Consider the following 24,033-nt stretch of genomic DNA (forward strand, 5'->3'; position numbering starts at 1 on the left):
AGTTGTTATCGGCCCCCTTTCTGAGCTCATTCATGGCTGCGAGTAAGACCAGCTCGGTGGAGTGGGCAGGTCTAAAGCCAGCCTGTTGGGGATCAAGAAAGGACGAAAGTTCGATGAAGGAGCTGAGGCAATGCGTAACATGGGCTTCAAGGACCTTACTGAGGTAGGGAAGAAGAGAGATAGGACGATAGTTAGTGAGGTTGGAGGGGTCAGCGTTGGGCTTTTTTTAAATGGGAACTACCTCTGCGACTTTAAAGGAGTCCGGAACTAAGCCTAATTTTTTTTTTTTTTTTTTTTTTTTTTTTCAGAATAAGGAAATATTTATTAAATTTAAACACACACTGAAACAAACTTCAGATTTCTAACTGGCTGGGATATGGGAAACGGAGAGAAAGTTCAATGGTTGACAGAGGTATTGGGAGAGAGTGAAATTAATGTCAGCCCTTAGCATTGGCTTTCATTATTCAAAAGATCCGCGCAGTGTTTGGAAGGAGAGGGGGTGGGGGAGGGGGCACATGCGTTCGCCGGGCCAGTCAGCGGATAGTCTTCACTGGACTTTTGAAATTGCTGGCCGCCTGGAGCTGAAGTTGATACGCCATAGGGTGGATCTTGAACCCATACAGCCTGGGGACAAATTGGTTAGCTGGCCTTTTGGGCCTGTATTCTGGGTGCACCATGAACAGCATGTGAGGAAACCCTGTTCCGAAGTAGGCTCCGTCCGTGTGATGGTGGCGGGAAGATTTTGGGGTGTACACGTCCATGCATTTGGGGCAATAGAGCTTCACCATGGCCTCCCCAGGGATGTCGGAAAGACCGATTGGAAGCATGGGCTGGTTTTCACAGTAGACACGGGGACAGTACCCGAAATCGCATCTGAGCGATGCCTCTGTTCGTGAGGATGTAACGGGCATGGATGAGGCCATACAGCATCTCAGCTGCCTGCTCAATCAAGTCACTCTGGTTTGGGTTATCCTCCAACTCCTCATCTGGCTCAAGATCCAGGATCATGTCTAGGGCCTGGCGGTAGTGCGGGACCTGCTCATTCAGTCCCGTCAAGTTGAACTTGTCCTGGATGTAGTCTTCGTCCACCTCGCAAAAGAATTCATTGCCACGCAGTCCACAGAACCAGGAGATCCAGGACACTTCTTCAGAGCTGCTCATTTTATTATCCTCCCGCGACGGACGGCGGTGCCCGGATCTAGGAAGGAAAGGTGGAAGCCTCTGTGCTCTGGCTCACCGATCACGCGTTGCAACGGAGAACCACTAAGCCTAATTTTAAAGAGTTATTAAGGAGTGCAAGAGGGGGGTCGGGACAGGAGGAAAATGCTTCTTGGAGAAAGAGAGGAGGACAGGGATCCGTAGGGGAACCAGAACCGACATTATTTATGAGTGTAAGAAAATCCTCTTTTGAGATCAGACTCGGTATCTGATCCAGCACTTGCGTGTTCTTAGGCAAGGTCCCCGAGACTGCGGGAGTAGTTGGCAGAGGGATGCTGCGTTTGATGGTGGCGATTTTCTGCACAAAATACTCATTAAGGGCATCACATAACTGTTGAGTAGGAAGGGGTTTGACTGTTATTCTATCAGGCATGTGCATTATTATTTCCAAGGCAGAGCATGCATCTGGTTGCCCATCCTGTGTATGTGTTTAATCAATGTGTGCATGTACCAGCAGCACATTGAGAAAGGAAACAGTCCCTAATGTGGTTGCCACATTTCAGCTCATATTTCTAGCAGATGGGAATGGTGGTGACCTATTTCTGTGACCTCTGTGCTAATCGCTGATGGTTTCTTGAGTCTGAAGGGAGATATGATCTCATTTTCGTGCAGTAGTTCAACTAGCTAACCACAAGATGTTTCCAGACCTTTAATGTACAATGTGACCTGTTTATTTCTGCTAAACATTATTTTTCATCACGTTGCTGTTTCCGTGTACAGGCCTGGCCTGCGTTACTTACAGGGACCTAAAACTATCTCTAACCTGAAAACTATCTCTAACCTGAAAGTTTTGCCTGGGGTCTCAGGCCTTAAATCTGTGTGGGTCTTTATATAATTTATCCCAGTTTTTCCTGTATCATTCCCCCAGCTAGTTTATTTTTCAACTACCTCTCCTAACCTCCCATCTTCTAGGGGATCACCTCATACTCACTACTTTGTCCCTTTTCATCCTTAGCACTTTTCCTAACCATAAACTCTCCTCCTATGTTAGCTGTCATCTTCTTGCAGCATGATATTACCACATGAAAAATAAGACATGTAAAGAGCAACACAACAATTAGAGGAAATAAGAGCTTGAACAACACCTACATCCAGGACGGCACCCACTCGAACTAGCCCTTGAACCACTCATCCGGAACACCCCTCCCTTTACGGCCATCATCTTGTGTAAGTCATCCAATCCGAATGGCCGTACTTAGTGCCCCATTGTACTCATCATTGGCTGGCACATGTGTGCAGCAATCTTGTCGCATACACACCCTCCATACCCGTCATTAACTCCAGCACATATCTGTGCTGCATTACCATCATCTTAATTGCACGCAGTTCTTCGTTGATCGCGTTGAACCAATCTTCTGTTTCATTTGTGACCTTCATGAGTTCCCAACGTGTTATCTGCAGCCAGCAGTCAGTTGCTTTCGTCTGAATCCATGGTAGGCTGCTGCTGTAGAAGAGATGGGCAATATTAAAGAGTCTGTATTCTTGTAGAACATCTTCCCAAGTTGCAGTGCCAAAGAACTCCGCAGCTCTTTTCTTCACATGGTGATGCAAGAAGGTCTTTGCACACTCCAGTTCGGGGGTAGCTGCTTTTGGAGCAGGGACCCACATTGCCAAAAGTGATCCATTAGGCTGGTGATGCCCCCCTGCATGTCGGTGTCGTCCACTGTGGTTTTGCAGTTGAGGTTCCTTCCCACCTTTACTGTCCCATTTCCTCTGAAACAAAGAGCAAATTGAGTTAGTTTCATTGCTGTTTTAGGGTGTATGTTAGTTCCTGTCTATGTATATTCCTGTATGTTTGCATCCCATTTTTGCTGACATTGTCCTATTACCCTATCAAATTTTAAAGGGCTGCTTTTCTCTGTGTCATTCCACAATGATATAGCTCTACATGTGAACTTGACCCCGGTATGCCATTTGTCATGGGCAAATACTGATCCTGTGATATTGAGTACTGGCTTAACTGCATAATCAGGGGGCAGATGTTTAGCTGAATAGTTACTACATTCGGACGGTGGGTCAGACTTTCCCAAGATGCCCTGCTTGAATACCCTTTTTCACAATCCACATAGGTTCTTTTGTGCCCTGCTTTCTTCACTCTTAAATCTCCTGCATTATCTCTGTTTGTCTTACAGGAATTCAGGAATTCAGGGGTGGTGTCTAATCTAGTTGTGTTAACTCTGGCAGTCGCTAGACTAACATGCGTTGGTCATAGCTGTGCTTTTATTCTACATAAAAGAAGGTGCAAGAGACCAAGCATAATGTTTGGGGATACCTCTTTAGGATGGCGCAATTTGTCTACTGCAGTGGCATGGGGGATGAGGGAGCATACAAAACAGCTGGTGTTGGGTGTGGATGTGCCTATACTATGCATATGCTGGTACCACATAGTTTCAAACAAAGCAGTGTGGAGAGAGTGAAAGTCAGTATCATTATCAGCATTTATGTATGAGCTGACAATAGTTGATGCAGGATAAAAGAAATAGACACGGGCTAAAAGCATCATTATTAGTGCACCGAGGAGGAAAAATAAAACTGAAATACATAACTTGAAATTAGTGTCTCTTGGAGTAGTAGAGGGAGGCTTTATTCCGGTTGCTCCTCCTGTTCTTCCCCCTATTTTTCCAGCTTTGTGTCCGAAGGGGTGGATGGCAAGGTGGGCGCCAGGCTGATGTCTGTGAAGTTGTACCATGCTCTGTGGCCCTGGACTTTCACAACAGTAGCTGTACTGTCAGTCACTGGAAAAAATCTGTTGAATTTGCTTTCCATCCAGGTTCAAATAAAGTTTTTTGTGTACATTAAAGTTCCCAATGGCAAGGGTGTTCTTTGGTCATCTGCCGGATGTGTGTTGGTGTACTTGTCGGCTGCTCGGGTAACCGGTTTAGAAAAGAACTTTGCAGCTTTTTTTTGCTGTGCCATATAAACAGTCATTTCAGTATGTACAACTCAGGTGCACTCTGTTTGCAACTTATGTCTAGTTGGTGGCACAAATGTACTCATTAGTCTCCATGTCATTATCTGATGTGGGGTCAAATGGTGATCTGATGCTGGGGTGTTACTGAGGGCAAACAGTGCTAGTGGGAGACAGTACAACCAACCAGTTATTTTCTAAGGTTACACACAGTTTACATAGTTTGTTCTTGTAGAGGCCATTATGGCACTTCACAATACCATTACTTTGGGGATGATATGCTCATGACAGCCTATGTGTTATGCCTAACAGGGGGGAGGGATGGAAAAAGATTTAGTCGCGAAGTGTATGTCATTGTCAGATAGGATCCCTTCGGGAATGCCCCATTGCGGTATCATCTTGCGGATCCGAAAATTAGCAGCAGACTTGGCATCACAGTGGACACCAGCTTCAATCCACCTTGAGAATGGACAGACTACAACTATGATAAGGCAATAATGGTTGCACCTGTCAATCATATCGATATAAACAATATGCAATTTTTAAAGGGTCCTTGTAGTCGGGGGTATTGTAGAAGCTATTACCTTGAAGGTGGGATTTGGTAAATACTGCTGACACACGGTGGAGGTGTGTAAGTGCATTGTGATCATCTCATGTCAAAGTGAAAGTCAAAAAGATTGCTTTATTCGGTTAAAAATTTTAAAACCATCAAACCTGGCGTATTTGGAGTGACATATTGTCGCTGCAGTGTGCGAACGGAAATGTAGCTGGTGTAGGGCTATACCTAGCAATGCTTGGGGCATGACAGGCTTCCCTACGAATATATTTCTATATATTTACTCTGTTCCTGTCTGTGTGCATCCTCTAGTTTCCCACAACTGTTTCTCATGCTCTTGGGTACTTTCTTATATCTCTCTTAAGTGTTGTTGAGCTGTCTCTGTGTAATGCTTGGAAGCATCCAGAGGGTCCAAAGATGCCACTGTGTCACTAGCTGATGCATCAGTCACCAATAAAACTGTGGCATGTGCATTGTTAAGAGGGCGTCTCACTGCCTCCTTGCCATCAGCCACGGCATTGCTGCAGGATTCCAAGTCTTGGGCATTTGTGTGGGCTGTGCACTTCATGACTGTGTGTGGCAGTGTCAGGGCTTGCATCAGGTCCTCTAAGAGGGGGCGATGCATGACAGGTCTTCCATCAGATTTGAGGAACCCCCGTCAGCTCCAGCGCATAATGCTGGAGTGCACTGTTGTGGTGACATAGGCTTAATCAGAGTATACTGTCGGTGTTTATCCGTCCTCTGTTTGAGGGCTGCCACTGGTGCTACTAGCTCTGCCACTTGGGATGAATAATGGGATTGCAAAGTTATCTGTTCTGTTATCTGCAGTGTCTGAAGAGTCCTACTGCATAGCTCTGACCACTGCTGTGCCTGGGTCTCAATCCTGTGTCCTGATCTGTTGTGGAAGACCCATCCACAAAATATACAGCACTACCTGGAATAGGGTCTTCTTGTGCTTGGCTACACTTATCTGGAGTATATGTGCTGCAGTCATGAGTATCATTGTCTGTATTTGTAATGAAGTGTGCAAAGAAGATGGCAGGGTTGACTGTATGTTAACTGCCTTGAGAGCTGGTAATGATAGTATTATTTCATAGTCTGATACTCCCTATGTTTTTAGTTTCATTTTGGCTTTCTGAATTATTAACAACACTGCATGTTCTGCATACATTGTCTGGGGTGCACCCATAAGAATGGGAGCACATTTCTCTACTGCAAAGGCTGCTGTGGCTAGCTCTTATTTGCAGGAACAATGGCCTTTCACAACAGAATTAAGTAGGCCACTGAATTAAGCAATTGGCTTGTGGCCTAGGGGATACTTTTGGATGAGGACAGCCGTCATCACCTGGCCATTGAAGTGGTAAAAAAGAAACAACTCTTTAGTGTAGTCTTGTGTTCCTAACACTGGTGCATTTGTTATCTCTGTCTTTAATGTGCGAACCATTTGCTGCATCTCTGCAGTCCATGTTATTCTGTCCTTCTGGTTCGAGGCATGTGGGCTGCTGAATTCATATCTGTGCATAGATCGCCGCCTAGTGTTGGGTCCGGATGTTTGCACGTTGTTGTCCTGGAAGAGTCTTCGAAGTATCCTTGGATAGGTGACTCCTCCCCTGGACTACAGTGCGCATGGGCATCCCCTCCATCCTCAGATTGTTTTTTTCCGCCATTGGGTTCGGATGTGCTATCTTAGCTCAAGTTAGGAAAAACTTTTGTCGAGGCCACAAGGCCTTTAGTTCGCGTCGGTACTGTTTATCGATCGGGGTTCGATACTATCTGTTAGTTTACTGACTTTCAGCACCGACTTTGTTCGCATTTACCTGTCCATCGACTACTTCGACGATGGAATCGAGGACGCCATTCAAAAGGTGTCCGGTATGTAATGCGAAGTACCCACACATCGACGTCCATCCGGTGTGCAACAAATGCGTTTCGCCGGACCACGACGAATCGACATGCATGGCCTGTGCCCGATTCCGTTCCAAGAAGACTCTGCGGAATCGTCGAGCGGCGAGGCTCGAGGCGCAGCACGCGGCACCGGCCCCAGCTGACATCTTCGACGAAGCCGACGACGTCGAAGAAGTAGATGTCTTACCCTCCGGTCCCGTTTCCGACCACGACCCCGGTTCGGACGAGGCCGACGAGTCACTCTTCCACAGAGGTGAAGACGACACCGAGGTAGGAGACGACGACGAGGCCTTAGGGGCCGAAGAGAGTAGCGCCGATGATGAACAAGGCCTACCTGTTCAAACCGAAAACTCACCAGTGCCACAGACTATGGCTCCGGTCGAGGGATCGCCTTCGGGCCTTACCCGAGACCTATCACACAGTCCTTCGGCCCCGCCCTCGGGCCCGGCCTCGGATGTTCAGCGGCAGCCATTACCGCTTAAATCAGCTGGTTTCCCTTCCACGAAACCGAAACCGAAAGCTGCTCAAGCTCCTACGAAACCGAAACTGAAAGTGGCGCAAGTCGGATCGAAGCCTTCAACACCTTCGACGCCGGCGCACCGTGTCGGCACCGACCGCACCAAGAGAGACTTCGGTGCCGAACTCGAAAGGGGCGACGTGGGAGTCGACAAACGGAAGAAGGTCATCGGCGCCGACAAACCTGCTCGGTTACCGGCTTCGACGCCGCCGACACCGAGGGCCGTACCGCCTGCTACGCCTCGCATCACTCCCTCGACGACACCAAAACCTCACGTGTCGAAGACGTCGACGGTGGTCTCCGCACCTCGACTCGATGCACCACTGGCGCCGAAGATATCTACAGCCGCGACCCAGACCGGGGCCACGTCCTCTAAGGCGCCCCGAGTACGACCTGGTGCACAGCCAGGCTGCAAAACCACGGCTGCCCTCCAGGACCCGTCGGGTTCCGGTTCGATCGGGGCTCCAGCGGTTTCGTCGGTGCCGACCAACATTACCTTCGGCTTGCCTCCATCCACAATCCCGAAGGTGTTTCAACTCAGGACACGGGTCACCAAGACTACGGTTACACCTGTTGAGACGCCTCCGTCACACGTCATCGACGCCAACACTGGCAGGATGATTCTCCACGACCGAAGGATAACTTCGGAACCGCCATTGGAACCTTTCAGGATCCCGCTAAAGAGGAAGCTGCCGGTGGACTCAGAACCTCTCCTGTATGAACCTTTCCATTCACCCTACCAGGATCCACACCAGGCCTCCCCCACACGCTCCGACACGGATGCATTGGGGGACTACATGGATGAACAAGTCCCCTACCATGTGGACACGGACCCTGATGACCAGCAGGACCCTGACCAAACTTGGGGCGACCCTGCAGACCCCAGTGCACCTCTGGATGCACAGGACCCACAGCTATATGGGGCAAAAACATCACCCACAGAGGATACTGCAGCGTTCAACGCTCTGATTGAACGTGCGGCAAACAACCACGATGTGCAGCTTCACTCTGATATCATCGAAGATGACTTTCTAATGGACACCTTTGCATCCTCAGAAAGACATGTAAAAACTCTGCCGATGTTGAAGGGGGTCCTCAAGCCAGCCACTGACATTTTCAAGGAACCCACCAGGGCACGAGTGATAAACCCCAGGATCGACAAAAAATACAGATCAGCACCTGGGGATCCTACTTACATCAGAGGCCAATTACCACTCGACTCCATCGTTGTGGCGAATGCCCGCAAGAGGGCACACTCGCAGACAACGGGTGACGCTCCTCCCCCGGACAAAGAGTCCAAGGTGCTAGAGACCTCCGGCAAGCGAGTTGCCGCACAAGCTGCAAACATATGGCGCATAGCTAACACTCAAGCGCTCCTCGCTCGCTACGATAGAGCGCACTATGACACGCTGGAACAACTTCTTCAACACCTCCCTGACCCCTACAAGGAAGGTGCAGAAATCCTTATCAGAGAGGGACAGCTACTCACAAATGCTGCCATCAAATGTGCACTAGACGCTGCAGACACGGCTGCCAGAGCCATCAACACTAGCGTCATCCTACGACGTCACGCCTGGCTACGTATCTCAGGATTCAAGCCTGAGGTACAAAACAATATACTTAACCAGCCCGTCAACCCCGACTATTTGTTCGGGCCTGAGGTTGACACCACCCTCGAGAAGATAAAAAAGGACACGGACACTGCAAAGTCCATGGGCGCCCTACAAACTCAGTCCTTTCGGAGCGGCTCCTTTCGTCGCCCCGGAAACAAGGGAGCAGGCAGAGGACAGGGGTCACAACAAACATATAACAAGGGCAATACGCAGACCACCTACGATAAGAACACCCGAGGTGGCTATCGTGGCTCCAGTACCAAGGGCAGAGGACGTGGCTACGGCAACACCAGGTCCTCCCCCAAGAACAAGCAGTGACGCCCTCTCCCTTCCTCCCGACCACATAACACCTGTCGGGGGAAGGCTACAACGGTTCCTGTCCATGTGGAACTCCATCACCACGGACAGGTGGGTCAAAGATATTATAAAATACGGTTACTGTCTGGAGTTGACCTCCACTCCACCCACAATACCACCAAGAAACCGTCCTATGTCCTCAGAGCACTTAACGCTCTTACAGCAGGAGGTAGAAAGTATGCTTCTAAAAGGCGCTATCGAGGTCGTACCCATCCACGAGCAGGGCACGGGGGTTTACTCCCTCTACTTCTTAATCCCAAAAAAGGACGGGTCGCTCAGGCCTATATTAGACCTGAGACCCCTGAACCAGTACATTCTTTCAGAGCACTTTCACATGCTCACTCTACAGCAAGTTCTTCCGCTTCTCAAGCAGGGAGACTTCCTAGCATCACTGGACCTCAAGGATGCGTATTTTCACATACCCATCCACCCCTCACACAAAAGGTACCTCAGGTTCACTGTTCAGGGGCAGCACTATCAGTTCAAAGTCCTTCCCTTCGGCGTGACAACAGCGCCCAGGGTTTTCACGAAGTGCCTAGCTACGGTGGCGGCACATTTACGGAGACAGCACATACACGTCTACCCCTACCTAGACGACTGGCTCGTTCAAGCGAGGTCAGCCCAGCAATGTGCAAGCCATGTGTCCCGTACCATTCACCTTCTTCACAGTCTGGGATTCTCACTAAATTACCCAAAGTCCCATCTCCAGCCCGCACACGTACAACAGTACCTAGGTGCGACTATAGACACTCTGGCGGCCACAGCTCAGCCAAATTTAGTGAGGATCAACAGCATACAACTGCTGATCTCCAAGTTCAAACCCAATCACTCACTTCCAGCGCGAGTGTTTATGCAGTTGATAGGCATGATGGCCTCCTGCATCTTCATAGTCCCGCACGCGAGGTTACATATGCGCCCACTTCAGGAGTGCCTAGCACGTCAGTGGAATCAGGCTCAAGGACAGTTGAAAGACCTAGTGTTGGTGAGCGGTCGGGCGTACAACTCTCTGCATTGGTGGAATCCACAAAACCTTTGCAAGGGCCGACCGTTCCAAGAGCCTGTCCCACAGATAGTACTGACAGCGGACGCGTCTCTCCAGGGTTGGGGAGCTCATGTACTCCACTACACAGTGCAGGGACTATGGACGACACAACAGAAGAAGATGCACATCAACCTTCTCGAACTGATGGCAATCTTCCTGGCCATGAAGGCTTTCAAAGTACACCTGTGCAACAAGGTCGTGTTGATCCGGACGGACAACATGACCGCAATGTACTACATACAGAAGCAGGGAGGAACACACTCTCCACAGTTGTCTCATCTGGCTCAGAGCATGTGGAAGTGGGCCATTCAGAGGAACATGTTCCTCATGGCGGAACACCTCCCTGGCAAGGACAACCAGATGGCGGATCTGCTCAGCAGACACAGCCACCAGATGCACGAGTGGGAGTTACACCCATCGGTACTCAAACCGTACTTCCAGCAGTGGGGTCACCCAGAGATAGACCTATTCGCGACAAGCGAAAACGCAAAATGCCAAAGCTTCGCCGCCAGATTCCCACATCCGCAGTCGCAGGGCAATGCGATATGGATGAACTGGTCAGGCAGATTTGCGTACGCTTTTCCCCCAGCACCGTTGATACCGCTGGTGGCTCGCAAACTCCGACAACACTCCCTGACACTCGTCCTAGTTGCTCCCACGTGGGCACGCCAGCCGTGGTACACCACCTTCCTCGAACTTTCCGTGGTGCCGCATCAAAGGCTGCGGATCAAACCCGCGCATTTGACGCAGAACCATGGAGAGATTCAGCACCCAGATCCGCAACAGCTGAACCTGGCGATCTGGCTCCTGAAGTCCTAGAGTTTGGCTATCTCAACCTGCCACCTGACTGTATGGACATCATCAAGGAGGCCAGGAGACCCACTACCAGAGCTTGCTATGCAGCCAAATGGAAACGGTTCGTCATTTATTGCGGTAATAATGACGTTAACCCGCTGGACGCATCCATCCAAAACATCATCTGTTACCTCTTACACCTATACCGATGCAATCTGGCGTACACCTCTATACGTGTCCATTTGACCGCGATCTCAGCCTATCTGCAAACCAGGCAGCACCTCTCTCTATTCAGAGTACCTGCCATCAAAGCATTCTTGGAAGGGCTCAAACGAGTCATTCCACCTAGTCACCCACCGGCTCCAATGTGGAACCTCAACTTGGTCCTCACACGCCTGATGGGTCCACCTTTTGAACCTCTACACTCATGCGAGATTCAATTCCTTACCTGGAAAGTGGCTTTCCTTGTAGCGATCACTTCCCTACGAAGAGTTAGTGAACTCCAGGCACTAACCGTTCAAGAGCCATTTATACAGGTTCACGCCAACAGGGTCGTGCTTCGTACCAACCCCAAATTCATGCCCAAAGTAATATCGCAGTTCCACATGAATCAAACTATTGAACTGCCCGTTTTCTTCCAAAACCCACAAACTGTTGCAGAAAGGGCACTACATACACTAGATGTACGGAGGGCCCTCATGTACTACATCGACAGGACTAAACCCTTCAGGAAGACAAAACAACTGTTCGTTGCCTTTGCCCCACAACACAAAGGTAACGCCATCTCCAAAGCAGGGATAGCCAGATGGATAGTTAAGTGTATTCAAATCTGTTATCAAAAGGCAAAACGCACATTAACTATTCCACCACGAGCCCACTCAACCCGCAAGTTGGGGGCTTCCATGGCCTTCCTAGGAAATATTCCCCTGCACGATATATGCAGAGCAGCCACATGGTCCACTACACACACGTTTACAAAACACTATTGCGTAGATGTGCAGTCAAAACAGCAGGCAGCTGTAGGACAGGCTGTTCTCAAAACACTTTTTCAGACCGCTGCAGCTGGCACGGGTAGCCGCCGCCAATAGAGGGCACTGCTATGTATTCTATGCACAGATATGAATTCAGCAGCCCACATGCCTCGAACTGAATATGCTACTTACCAGTATGCATCTGTTCTTGGCATGTAGGGCTGCTGACATTCATATCGCCCTCCCTCCTCCCCGGCGCCTGTCGCAGCTGCAGCTCTCAGAATTACTGCAAGCATGGTCATCATTTTCTGTATCTACTCCATCACTGCCACAATGGCGAAAAACAATCTGAGGATGGAGGGGATGCCCATGCGCACTGTAGTCCAGGGGAGGAGTCACCTATCCAAGGATACTTCGAAGACTCTTCCAGGACAACAACGTGCAAACATCCGGACCCAACACTAGGCGGCGATCTATGCACAGATATGAATGTCAGCAGCCCTACATGCCAAGAACAGATGCATACTGGTAAGTAGCATATTCATTTTTTAGCATGTTTGGATGCAAGCAGTGGGGCTATAAGTGTACTGTAGTCAAAAACCCACTGTCTGACTTAGTTATATAATCCCAAGAACTTTTGCATTACCTTCATAGTCTCGGGCTCTGTCCTCTGTCTGATTGATGCTGCTCTTTCGGGCGTAACAGGTCTGCCAAATATTGTACTTCTTCCTGACAATACTGCAATTTGTCTCTGTCTACTTTATAGCTTCGTTGGGCAAGTGTGCACAGCAAGAATACAGTGTCCTTTCTGAATTGTTCTTCTGTAGCACTGCAGATCAGTAAGTCATCTACATACTGCAATACTGTGCTGTCACATTGAAAATTGGCGAGGTCATTCTTGACCATCCTGTTGAAGATGCTGGGGGACACGCTGTACCCCTGAGGTAAACAAGAATGTAGGTAGTGAGAAATGCTAAATGAAAATACAGTTAAATAGTGACTATCTCGATGCTTAAGAATGCATTTTTTTAAGTCTATGACTGAAAAGTATTTAGCATCTTGAGGTATGTTGGTAAGGATGAAGGAAGGTTCAGGCACTATGGGGAATTCTGGTATTACTATGTCATTAAAGGGGCGTAGGTCTTGAATCATTTGCCACAAATCTTCCTTGGCTTTCTTGACAGGTTAAATTGGTGTGTTGCACGGGAATACACCTGCATATATATCACTCCCTGCTCTAATAATGCCTGCATAACTGGTGCAATGCCCTCCTCTGCTTCTTAAGATAAATGGTATTGTCCACAAGTTGAAGGATACCTGCACAAGGTCATTGTGCGTGATAGGGTAAGAGACATTACTTGGTACTGCAGCCCTTGCCTCCAGTGTTTTGCGTAGTGGTATACTATCTTGGAAAACAGTCACTGACCATGTGTAGTCATCAGTAAACAACAAGTCATCTGATATATCTCTCACTTTTATATTGGGATCATGAAAGATGACGCACGCCCTCTTCCACAAGTGCAGTCACTTGCCATTACTATCCCATAGCTGGGAGCTATCTCCAGAGCTTCAATCTCCAGGATGATGTTTTTACCTGACACTTCAGAATCTAACTTCTCAGACCAGTGGCTCTGACGCTGGAACAGAAAGTTCCTTTGAAATACAACTAGTTTCCCTATTAGTTCTGGTGTTTCCGCTATGATGGTATACACTGCTCTAGAGAAGGCTGTGGTGACTATGGATCTGACCCTAACTTGGTCCCCATCTGGGGGGTGCAAGACCATTGTCATGATGTGCATGCAAGACATTCTTGGCGTTGAGCATATCACTGTCACATCCTCCTCAAAGTGGGAGGATATGTTCAATTTTGCAATAAAATCAAGTCCTAACAAGTTGGCTGGGGCAGTTGGGGAGAATAAGAGACTGCTGTTAACAACCCCCTCCCCCCCCAATCTCCACAGATTTAGTGTATGGTCCCTCGTCACAGCCCCCCTAGAACCCCTGTGTGTCCATTGATGAATCTGACAGTGGGAATTCACTCTCACAGATACAGGACCTGGTGACTCCAGTGTCAATGAGAAAGCTGTACTCCCTGTCATTTATGGCTACCTTCACAGTGGGTTCCTCATCTGGCCTATGGGTTACCGATAAGACCAGACACATGAGACTACTCCGTGGGCACCATCATTGGATATATCTTCCCATGTAATTTTGCTGAAAGGGGTTCCTTCCCCTGACTGTGACCCCTCCTTGTAAGTTCTGGTGCTGTAAAGTGGGCTGCACTGCTTGCTGTGGCCCATAATGCACCTGTGGCACAGGTTGCTGTAATTGCAGGGACGGCAATTGTTGTTGAGGCTGCAGCTGCATTTGTGGCTGCAGGAGACATATCACTTGGGGACACATGGTGGATTGCACCACGATGCGACCAGGTGGTGCAATTTGTTGGCCATATGTTGCCCTTGCCTGGTCACAGTTCTTTTTTGAACCTGCAGTTTTTAATAAATGTCCTGGTGTCTTGCAATAGTAGCATGTCTGCCCACTCTGTAACATGTTTTGTCTGTTTCCCCCACACCTTCCTCGCCCTCCTCGTCCATTCTTGTTATTGCTTCCCTGGGCATATTATTGGGGTTGCATTGTGATGCCTACGGGTGGCACACACAAGGACACTGCGGCTAGCTGGGTAACAGCAGTGGCAATTCCTCCCTCTGTCTTCTTGTTTAGCTTCTGCTGAACCAATTTTGCTGCTGCTTTTTCTATTCTGTCTTTTTCACTTCTTTCCTTTTCCTGTCTCTTTTTACAGAAATGTATAAAATGTGCTTGTATCTCTTTCCATAGTTTGGCATTTAAGGCCACTATATTGTATAGTTTTTCCTGCAATTCAGCTGGTAGTCCCTTTTTCACTATATTGCAAAACAGTACCGCATTTCCTCAAGTTATGTCACAACCTTCTCCAACTTCCTGCATCCATTTTTCCTTCATTCTGCTAAGGAATTGGGCTGGATCCTCATGTGGCTGCATTGTCTGTGCCATAAGGGACCCAATGTCTGGAATGTCTGGATACATTTTTCTCAGTTGTTTCCAAACAACTGCTCTGCAGGTGTTGAAGGAGGATCGGTCACACCTATGGCCAGTCAGTGTCACATTCTGTACTCCTTACTTCCTGAATAACACATCTGTCTCATCTCCTATGTGGGATTTTAATAGACTCTTGATATCCCCAATTACAAGAGTGCTCCCTTCGGTGTGTTTTTCGAGCACTGCTATCCATTTCCCTGCCCCTCCTCCGAGGGCAAGCAATGGTTTTTTAAGGTTCTCTTTGTCCATATGGGGTCATTGTACATAAAGTCATACTCCCTGTCATTTGTACACTAGAGGAATTTAGGACTGGGGCGGGTTAACTAAGCTTTAAGGATGTCGTGAATCATATTTTCTGGTGTACTTTTGCCATACACGCTGGCTGTCCTGCATTTAAGGATAATCTCAATCATGATCCCCTATGCCCTGAAAAATGTACATCTCTGCTTTTACCATGTCTTGGGGTTTGAAAGAATCTACTCTTTGCCATCGCGTCATCTGTGGTACTAGGCCATCTGTCCAACCTGTTAAGTTGTCTGTGAAAGAGACTACATTGTGCCAACTCTTTTCTTCCGAAACCACTAGCTCATTTGGAGTGAGTCCTTTCCTGTCTGGCAGTCTGGGACACACCAGGAACTGACCCAATGTATCCTTACTCAAAGTCATGCCCCCTCCCAATTCGAATGTCGCTCTGTAGGGTCCATCATGGTACCCGTCAAATTCTAGCCTGTCTGCCTCTGTTATCTTATTTCGTTTTGGGCTGGTGGGGTCTGTTAATATCAACTTGTCATCATTTTCATCTCCTTCTAGCTTTTAGAGGCTGCTTCTTTGATGTTCTATTGAACCTTGCACCCTTTCAAGGCGTTTCTTTGCACTGCCTATGAAGTTATCTATTATATTCCTACTTTCTTCTAGTTCAGCTTGCCTTTCATGGAGGTTGGTCTCCAAATGTAAGGCCTGGCCCTGTGGTTTACTCGTCTGCCATGCTAGTGCCTCTTGTTCCACCCATCACACTCCTTGGTTTCTGGGTCTGTAATCCTGATGCCTTGCCCATTCTCTTGTCCGTGTGTGACTGTGTTGCCGTCCCAATGGACAGTTGACACAATTGGTCCAGGGGTCACCGACTCCTTCTGGAACCCAGAGGCTGTGAAGATAAATGAAACCGTATTGCCCCTGTCCGTCAAGATCTTTTTATTGTCATTATCATCATTGTCGTCCTCTTCTTGTTCAGGGGAGTTATCGTCTATGTGTAATGTTATTTGTGTGTTGACTTTCCCTACATATTTAGTTTAAACATTGCCCTGTATGTCTCTAGGGGTACTTGTGCTCCTGGGATGGGGGCTCTGTGATCAGAGTGTAAAGATTCTGCAGAGAACCTAGAAGGTGTGGGGATTAGCTGGTTGCAGAACCCAAATGTGGGGTGTGGTCTTCATTTGTTTCTAACTGGTACATCCCTTTTATTTTAAGGGCCTGTAGTTATTTCCCTAGCACCCGATATGGCACTGGGGGTGCTGTGGGAGCAAGTGTAAAAGAAACAAATGATGGACTGAATGCTGAACAATGCAAATATTCACCCCCAGGCCAAAGATCTGGGTTTAATCCATCGTTCTTTTGCTCACCACACCACCCTAGTTTGGACTCTGCCATATGCAAATCAGTCTTGACGCTGTTCCTCTTGGAAACAGTCAAGCCCGAACTGCCAAGCCAGGTCCTCCCTGGACTGGAAACAAGCATCCTGGGACCGGTTTCGGGGCATCACCCCTCATCAGCCAGGCTAACTTGAATCCAGTGGTGAAGTCAGCACGAGACCTACGTCTGGGCATACCCTTCCCAATTTAGGCGACAAAAGCAAAAGGAACAAATGATGTCATTGTCTACGTCAACCCGCTCTGCAACTTTTTCACTGAAGACCCGCAATAGGTTTAAAGTTGTTTTCCTTTTCTCTAAATAAAACCTTGTGTACTTACTTTGCAAGAAGGTAGCCATGTGGTTTAATGTCGTGTCATCAAATGTGCTGTCTTGGGGCCAGGTGTGTGTATGTTTTGATGTTGCCTTATGCCACTCTTTACAATGTTTCTCTATCCTAGCCTTGTCTCCGGGGAACACCTTCACCATGTGTTCTAAATGGGACCACATTATTTATCTGGTGTAGTTGGCCTTATAGTCCCAATTTAATTTTAAATCAAATAGCCAACCTTTCAAGTTGTAGTACCTTTGTGGTACCTTATTTCTCTCTCTACTATATGTTCCATACTGCAAGTGGACCCTTATTTACTTTATAGGGTATTTCCAGACTTCACATAAACTGTCATCAGGGCATAAAGGTGGACATCTCTGCAGAACTTCATCCATGCATATGTCTTGGGCTGGTGCATTAATAAGTGGTCTAAGGGAATTGTTGCCCGATGCTATAGAAACTATAACGTTATCATGAACATAGACTACTATTTGTGAAGTTTGTGGATTATTCATATTGTAAATTCCACACTGGAAGGTCCCTGATAAATGCGTCATGTAAGAGATCTAACACTAGGTACTCTTCTGTTATTATGTTAGGGTGATCACGCAATGGGTGCCTGTGGTTCCACTTCTGTTGTTGGCAAAACAATGGCACCAGTGTCACCCATAAACAGTGAACCTAAATATCAACATAAAGGACTATTCACATTGGGCTTGTCCTGGCCTGTTTTTCGGGTAGAACATTTCCCCACTTCCAATGTCTTTTAGTCCTTGCTTCAAATATGCCAAAAATATTATTAATGTCTTGGTGAGCCGCTTCTGTGTCTATATTTGTGAGCTTGGGGATCCCTGGGACGGTTGGCTACTTTTTCACTATCTGTCCTTGGTGATTATGATGTTTATGCCTATTTCTGTGACCTCTGTGCTAAACGCTGATGATTTCCTGAGTCTGATAAAATTGTCTTGCAGTAGCTCATCTAACTACAAGATGTTTCCTGACCTTTAATGTATGATGTGACCTGTTTATTTCTGCTAAACAAATTATTGTTCATCACGTTGCTGCTTTCGTGCACAGGCCTGGTCTGTGTTACTTACAGGGACCTAAAACTATCTCTAACCTTTACACTATCTCTAATCTGAAAGTTTTGCCCGGGTGTCTAAGGTCTTAAATCTGTGTGCGTCTTTATATAATGTATCCCAGTCTGTCCTGTATTCAGATGGATAGAGGGAGGCAGGAGGGTGTAGCTAAAAGAAGGAGAGAGGATGCATGATATGATATCAGATTTTCCACGAGACATAGGAGGAAGGATGCAAAAGAATGATGGCGGAAGAAGGTAACTAGGAAGATGCTTGTGCTTGGACGAGGGTGGTAGGCAGGAATGAGGAATGCAGTGTGTTGCAGACAGAGTGTTACAACGGGCCAGTTTGGGGTGAGCAAGGAGCCAGTGACTGGAGGTGATTAAGGGTTCTAAACCATTTTCTATTGTTTTGATAGAAAATGGTTACACCACCTCCCTAGTCCACTTGTGAGGCCACATTAAACTCAAAAGGGTTATCAAGGCTAGCGAGGAGTACTGCAGTGCTTCACTGAGTGTGTTGGGATCATTCTCTCTTCCAGTAACATGGAGCTGATTAGGCCCACATGTCGTGTGTTATCGGCCAAATATGCAAAAAATGTTGAGTCCTCTGCCTAATGTCAAAGATGCCTTGTGGCAGAGGTGCAGCTGCGCACAGACGCTGCTGTGCTCTATACTAGAGCAACACCTCATCACTTGTCAAAACGTTACTAACAAGCATTGGCAATGCCAACAGTTCTCACCTACAGCAGACCTATTGGCTTTTACCAGTGATATTCGCGAAAGCTGTTCGGCATTGGCAAAAATAGGTATAAAATAAATCTTTTTGCTGAAGCTGTGCAGAAGCGACAAAAGAATATAAAAAGAAGAAATGAAGTTCGCATGCATGCAACATCACCTTGATGTGCAGATGTCAAAATGCTGGCCCAGCGTGATGACATATCTATATGCATTCATCATTCTGCATGCGCACACATACAGCATAAGTATGCAGCCTATATGGGCTTTTTGTTTTTCTACCGTTACAAGAAGGCAGATACCAATCTTTGAGTGGTAAATAAGAAAGTTAAGCTAAATTGATGGAAAAGTGCATACTTAAACAAGAAGTGGCCTGTTTGCTAATAAATTGAAGCTCCTGGGCCCTCCAAAATGTTTTAGGAAAAGCATATTATTTATAATCCAACGTGAGGGCACTTAGCAACAGAGGAGCATCTCGAGGGAAATGCAGTGGGAGCAATGAGATGTGGGAGGCAGGCGTGTAGAGGCGGAGCTTGAGGCGGGAGAAGAACAAAGTTTAAAAGAAAGAAGAAATCGTGGAGGGGTGGAGTAACCAATGGCGAAGATGCGGAGGGAGAGCAGGGAAGAAGCCCGGGCCTGGGAAAGGCATAGCCAGACCCAATGGGGGCCTGGGACAAACGCCCTGTGCTCTTATTTACCCCCCCCCCCCCCCCCCGCCGCGGCCAAGCAGGCTACAATTGCAGTCGTGGTTTGCTGAGGCTCCGCGATCGGGCCCGCAAATTACCCGTTTCCAGGCGCTGCTCTCAGCAGCGAAACCGGCTCTGGACACCGGAACCAGCCCTGTGTCCATTGGTGCGCTTACCTGGTGGCCACGGAGGAGACGGACAGCGGCGGCGGTGCGGGTGTCAGACCGTGGCTCCCGGCCGCAAAATGGCGGATGGTCGTCCTGAGCGGGGAGACTAGACGGCCTGGGTGAATGCCTCGGAACCGGTGCCGACCTCCGCTCACAGCAGACCACCCGCGAGGGAGGCAAAGGTGCCGGAACGCAGTCTTGGGGAGATAGAGACCGTCCTGATCCTCGAATGCGCGCCCGCTGCCAGCTCCAGGACGACGCGAGGGGAGCAGCCGGCCATCTTGGGTCCGACGAGGACCATCTCCGGCGGCCGGAGATAGGAGCGGACACCACGCAGGAGTGCCAGCCAAGGACGGCGCCCCCCCCTTTCTGGGGGCCTGAGATCCGAGAGGCAACTTGTCGCCCTCAAATCGGCAGTGAGTCCCAGGTGAACCCCTCTCAGTAGCCGATGCGCCTGACCCCAAGATGGCGCCCGGCATCCGGCAAGATCGATGGGGCATGACATCGGGGACCCGGTGAGGTGCATACCGGCAACAACGAGGTGAGCTGCGCCCCATATCTCCACGCAAGCGAGAGCCCCCACAGCTGATCAGCTTGCCGAACAGAGTGCACAGGAATCGACGGCTGCCTGACCTTGACATGGCGGCATAATCCCCGGCACCGCAATAGACAGCGCATTCTTGCAAAAGGGGGGTACGTAACAACGACCCCGCAACCGCCCCTGATCCTTGGACAATACGGGAAGAGAACTGAGGCCATTCTAGAGGTGCCCGATGCCGGCGGTGACGAGGACTTCGACGGAGGGGTTCCCCCTCTCACTGGACAGCTGCACCTAGACCTTTGGTGGACGTGGGCCCGCGTATAGTCGGTCCCAGCAGGGGGTCCTGTATCGGCAGACCACGTACCCCGCTCTCCATGCCAGCGCTCCCATTGTGTGCCATCGCTCTAGCCGCCACCATGGGGAAATCGAGGGTGACCCAACACACGTCGGTGCCCGAGACAGCTCCGGAGAACATGCCAAAGACCCGGATGTGGGCAAACTCTGAAGCGCCACAGGCCGATCCTACGATCTCGGACAAACTCTTTCCAGCTCGCCTCAAGGTCATCAATAACGGCTCCACTGTCTTTTTTACAACTGCCGGGGAAGCACAGGATTGGGCGGATCATCAATGCCCACAGCAATCCAGAGCAGAAACCACACAGGATCATAGTCCTAAAATGTCACGACCCAGGAGACGCACCCAGAAGCGTCCGCGTGGCAGTGCAAGCAGTATGACCAGAATACGCACCCAAGACTCTCCAGACCTGGAACAAATCGTGAAAGAGCGAAGGGAGGCCCTGCAGGCAGTGATTGATCTTCAGGCGTCCCCCCATTCGGAGGACATAGACTGACCTCCGCACATTGTTTCATCGGAGGGGGAGAATGAAAGCGAGGGAACTTTGTCGGGCGAGGACTCTGTGACAACCCCTCTGGTCACCCCACAAACAGCGGACCTCATCCTAGATGGACAAACAAGGTCCCTTTTGACGTAAGATGGGCTAGTCGAGAGCACAATGAGGGCAGTTATATTCAAAACTCACTAACCAACTATATGCACCATAGCCATTATACGATACGACATGAGCAGCGCCCATTGATCCTACAAAGGCCCGACGCGCGACCAGCCTCGCACATCCACACCGCCGCCCCCACTATATATTGTTGCACCCTCCTCACTAGGGAGAGTAGGTTTTGACGCATCGTTCCCGACGATGGGTCCCTGGTATTGGGACTGTTTCCTGACCCCAGTTATACAGTTAGTTCTCCCCGTTCAGCGATGTCCCAACCCCATTCATGGAATGACATACACCTGGGTGCCTGAAACACACAGACGACCAGTGTCGTGGGTTGCGTGTACCCTCACTCGATCAGGAAGGTCTCGATTAGTATATCCCACCAGACACAGATTCCTGTGGTCACACGTTGATACAGAACCATGATAATTACTGCACAACACACTGACATCAGCATCCTCACTCTCAATGTCAGAGGGCTCCACACTCCGAGCAAACGGTATGCAGCGTACTCATATGCTAGGCGCCACAATGTTCGGATAGCTTTCTTACAGGAGACACATCTCATCGCGACGGAGGTGGGAAAACTACAGGCTAAATGGCGTGGTACCATATTCGCCACGACCTACTCCGCGTTCGCACGCGGGGCATTGATCTGGGTTCGGCCGGGAACCCCTTTTCAGGAACTCCGCAGGGTAGTGGATAAAGACGGCAGATACACGCTGCTAGAGGGACTCCTAGATGGACAAGCAGTACTCCTGGGCAGCATATATGCCCCCAATGTAGAACAAGACACATTTTGGGATCACCTCACTGGGATCCTGGCCCCTTTTGCCACTATCCCCTGGATTTTAGGTGGAGACTATAATTGCACGCTAGACTTGGCCCTAGACCGCTCCCACCCCCCACCAGTGCATTCTCCAACCCCTAGACAAACCAAAAGATTTCGGGCCTGGATCACACAATGGGCGCTCACTGACGCGTGGCGCATGCGACACCCACAGACCCGGCTGTACTCATTCCATTCCATCCCACATAACCTACGTGTTCTTATGCTCAGCAGCAATATTGCCCAAAATTGCTCACACAGACTGCATGGGCAGGGTCATCTCAGACCATGATGCCCATATCCTACGACTCAATTGGAGGCCCCCACACCCCCCCCCCGTCCCCACCTGGCGGCTACCACGGGATTGTCTCTCAGACCAAGTCTTTAGACACGAACAGCAGCGTAGCATCCAAGACTATTTTACACACAATGCAGGCACGGCTTCCTCCACATTAGTAGAGTGGGACACATTCACATTTAGTGGCCCGAGGAGAATGCATTAAACAAATTACAGGGGTCAAACGTACGCTGGAACAAGCACTCACCAAGGCTGAGCAACAACTCACCGCAATCACTAAACGGGACGTCACATCCGTGGAGGGGACGCAGCGATTAGCCAAAGTAAAAACGGACTATCAAGCCGCCTGCGCAGATCTCCTCCGATACAACTTTAGATCGTACGCAACCCGGATGCATAAAGAAAGGGATAAAACAGGTACATTATTAGCGTGGCTGGCCAAACAAGACGCCGACATAAAGCCCATCACAGAAATACTGGACTCCCAGGGCAAACTGGTGCGTTCCCAGGCCGAGATTCTTGTAGCATTTCACTGCTATTATGCAGAGGTCTACAACAACCCGGCCTCAACTACACAGGCCATAGTTGATCATTTTCTCGATCCCTTGACAATACCTAAAATCAAAGGGACAGATAGGACGGCCCTAGATACGACGATAACATCGATGGACGTTACCCGCGCCCTACACGCCCTAGCCCGTAACAAGGCGCCGGGATTAGATGGGCTCCCACTAGAATATTACACAACTTTCTCCCCACAATTGATCCCTCGATTAGTAGAGATGTTTGCGACCGCGTCAGAAAAGGGAGAGCTGCCGAGATCCCTGAGAGAATCCGTAATCGTGACCTTTTTAAAGCCACACCGAGACCTGAGGCAAATGGCCTCCTACCGCCCTATCACGCTCCTCTCCGCTGACTGTAAACTCTTCTGGAAGATATTAGCGGACAGATACGCCCAAATCATACGTCCCCTGGTCCATCCGGACCAATGTGGATTCATCCCCGGTAGACGCACATCCCAGAACATACGCCGAATATTTCACGTCCAGGACCAGGTGAGAGGGATATATCCCCGTTCTGCCTATCTCATCCTCGACCTCGAGAAGGCATTTGATTCCCTCACTTGGCAGTACCTTTTCACAGTTCTACGGCGAGCGGACCTTGGTCCCACCCTCATCGCTTACACACAACTTTTATACACCAAACTCACTTCACGCGTCTGCTTGGGACGATATATCTCGGCAGAGTTCGCGGTCCGGAGGGGTACGAGGCAGGGCTGTCCGCTGTCACCCTTACTCTTTGCCCTAGCAGTCGAGCCCCGAGCTATACGATTGCGACAAGAAGGAATACACTGGGGCATTCCCATAGCGGACACCATACATAGTGTCTCCATGTATGCCGACGACCTCTTAATATACGTACCAGACATCACAGAAGATCTAACTCCTCTTTGGGTGACACTAACGGAATTTGCAGCAGCCTCTGGGTTAAGGGTGAATTGGGATAAATTCATGGTATACCCACTACATCCGAGCCTACCCCCTCAGGACATTAGACTGGGCAGCCAGTGGGTAGCTTGGAGCGCGGAAGCTACCGAGCAACCGATATCTTTGAGGGTAATCATCGTAGGGCATTGGCGGGTGTCAGAGCCGCAATCGGCTTCTGGAAGAGCCTCCCACTGGCCCCGATCGGCCGGGTGGCTTTAGTCAAAATGATAATGGTCCCGCGATTATTATACTACTTCACCAACTTACCAGTGATTCCACCTA

The 24,033-nt window shown here is 49.1% G+C and overlaps 1 protein-coding gene and 1 pseudogene across 1 annotated transcript in view; one reads left to right on the forward strand and one right to left on the reverse strand.

The window, feature by feature from the left end:
* GSDME (gasdermin E) overlaps positions 1 to 24,033 on the forward strand; it is a 351,208-nt gene that overhangs the window by 87,299 nt on the left and 239,876 nt on the right. The window lies entirely within an intron of this gene.
* On the reverse strand, positions 484 to 1,255 carry LOC146789501 (casein kinase II subunit beta-like; annotated as a pseudogene).

This window comes from Triturus cristatus, chromosome 10 (genome assembly GCF_964204655.1).
Source record: "Triturus cristatus chromosome 10, aTriCri1.1, whole genome shotgun sequence".
Taxonomy (NCBI): Eukaryota; Metazoa; Chordata; class Amphibia; order Caudata; family Salamandridae; genus Triturus; species Triturus cristatus.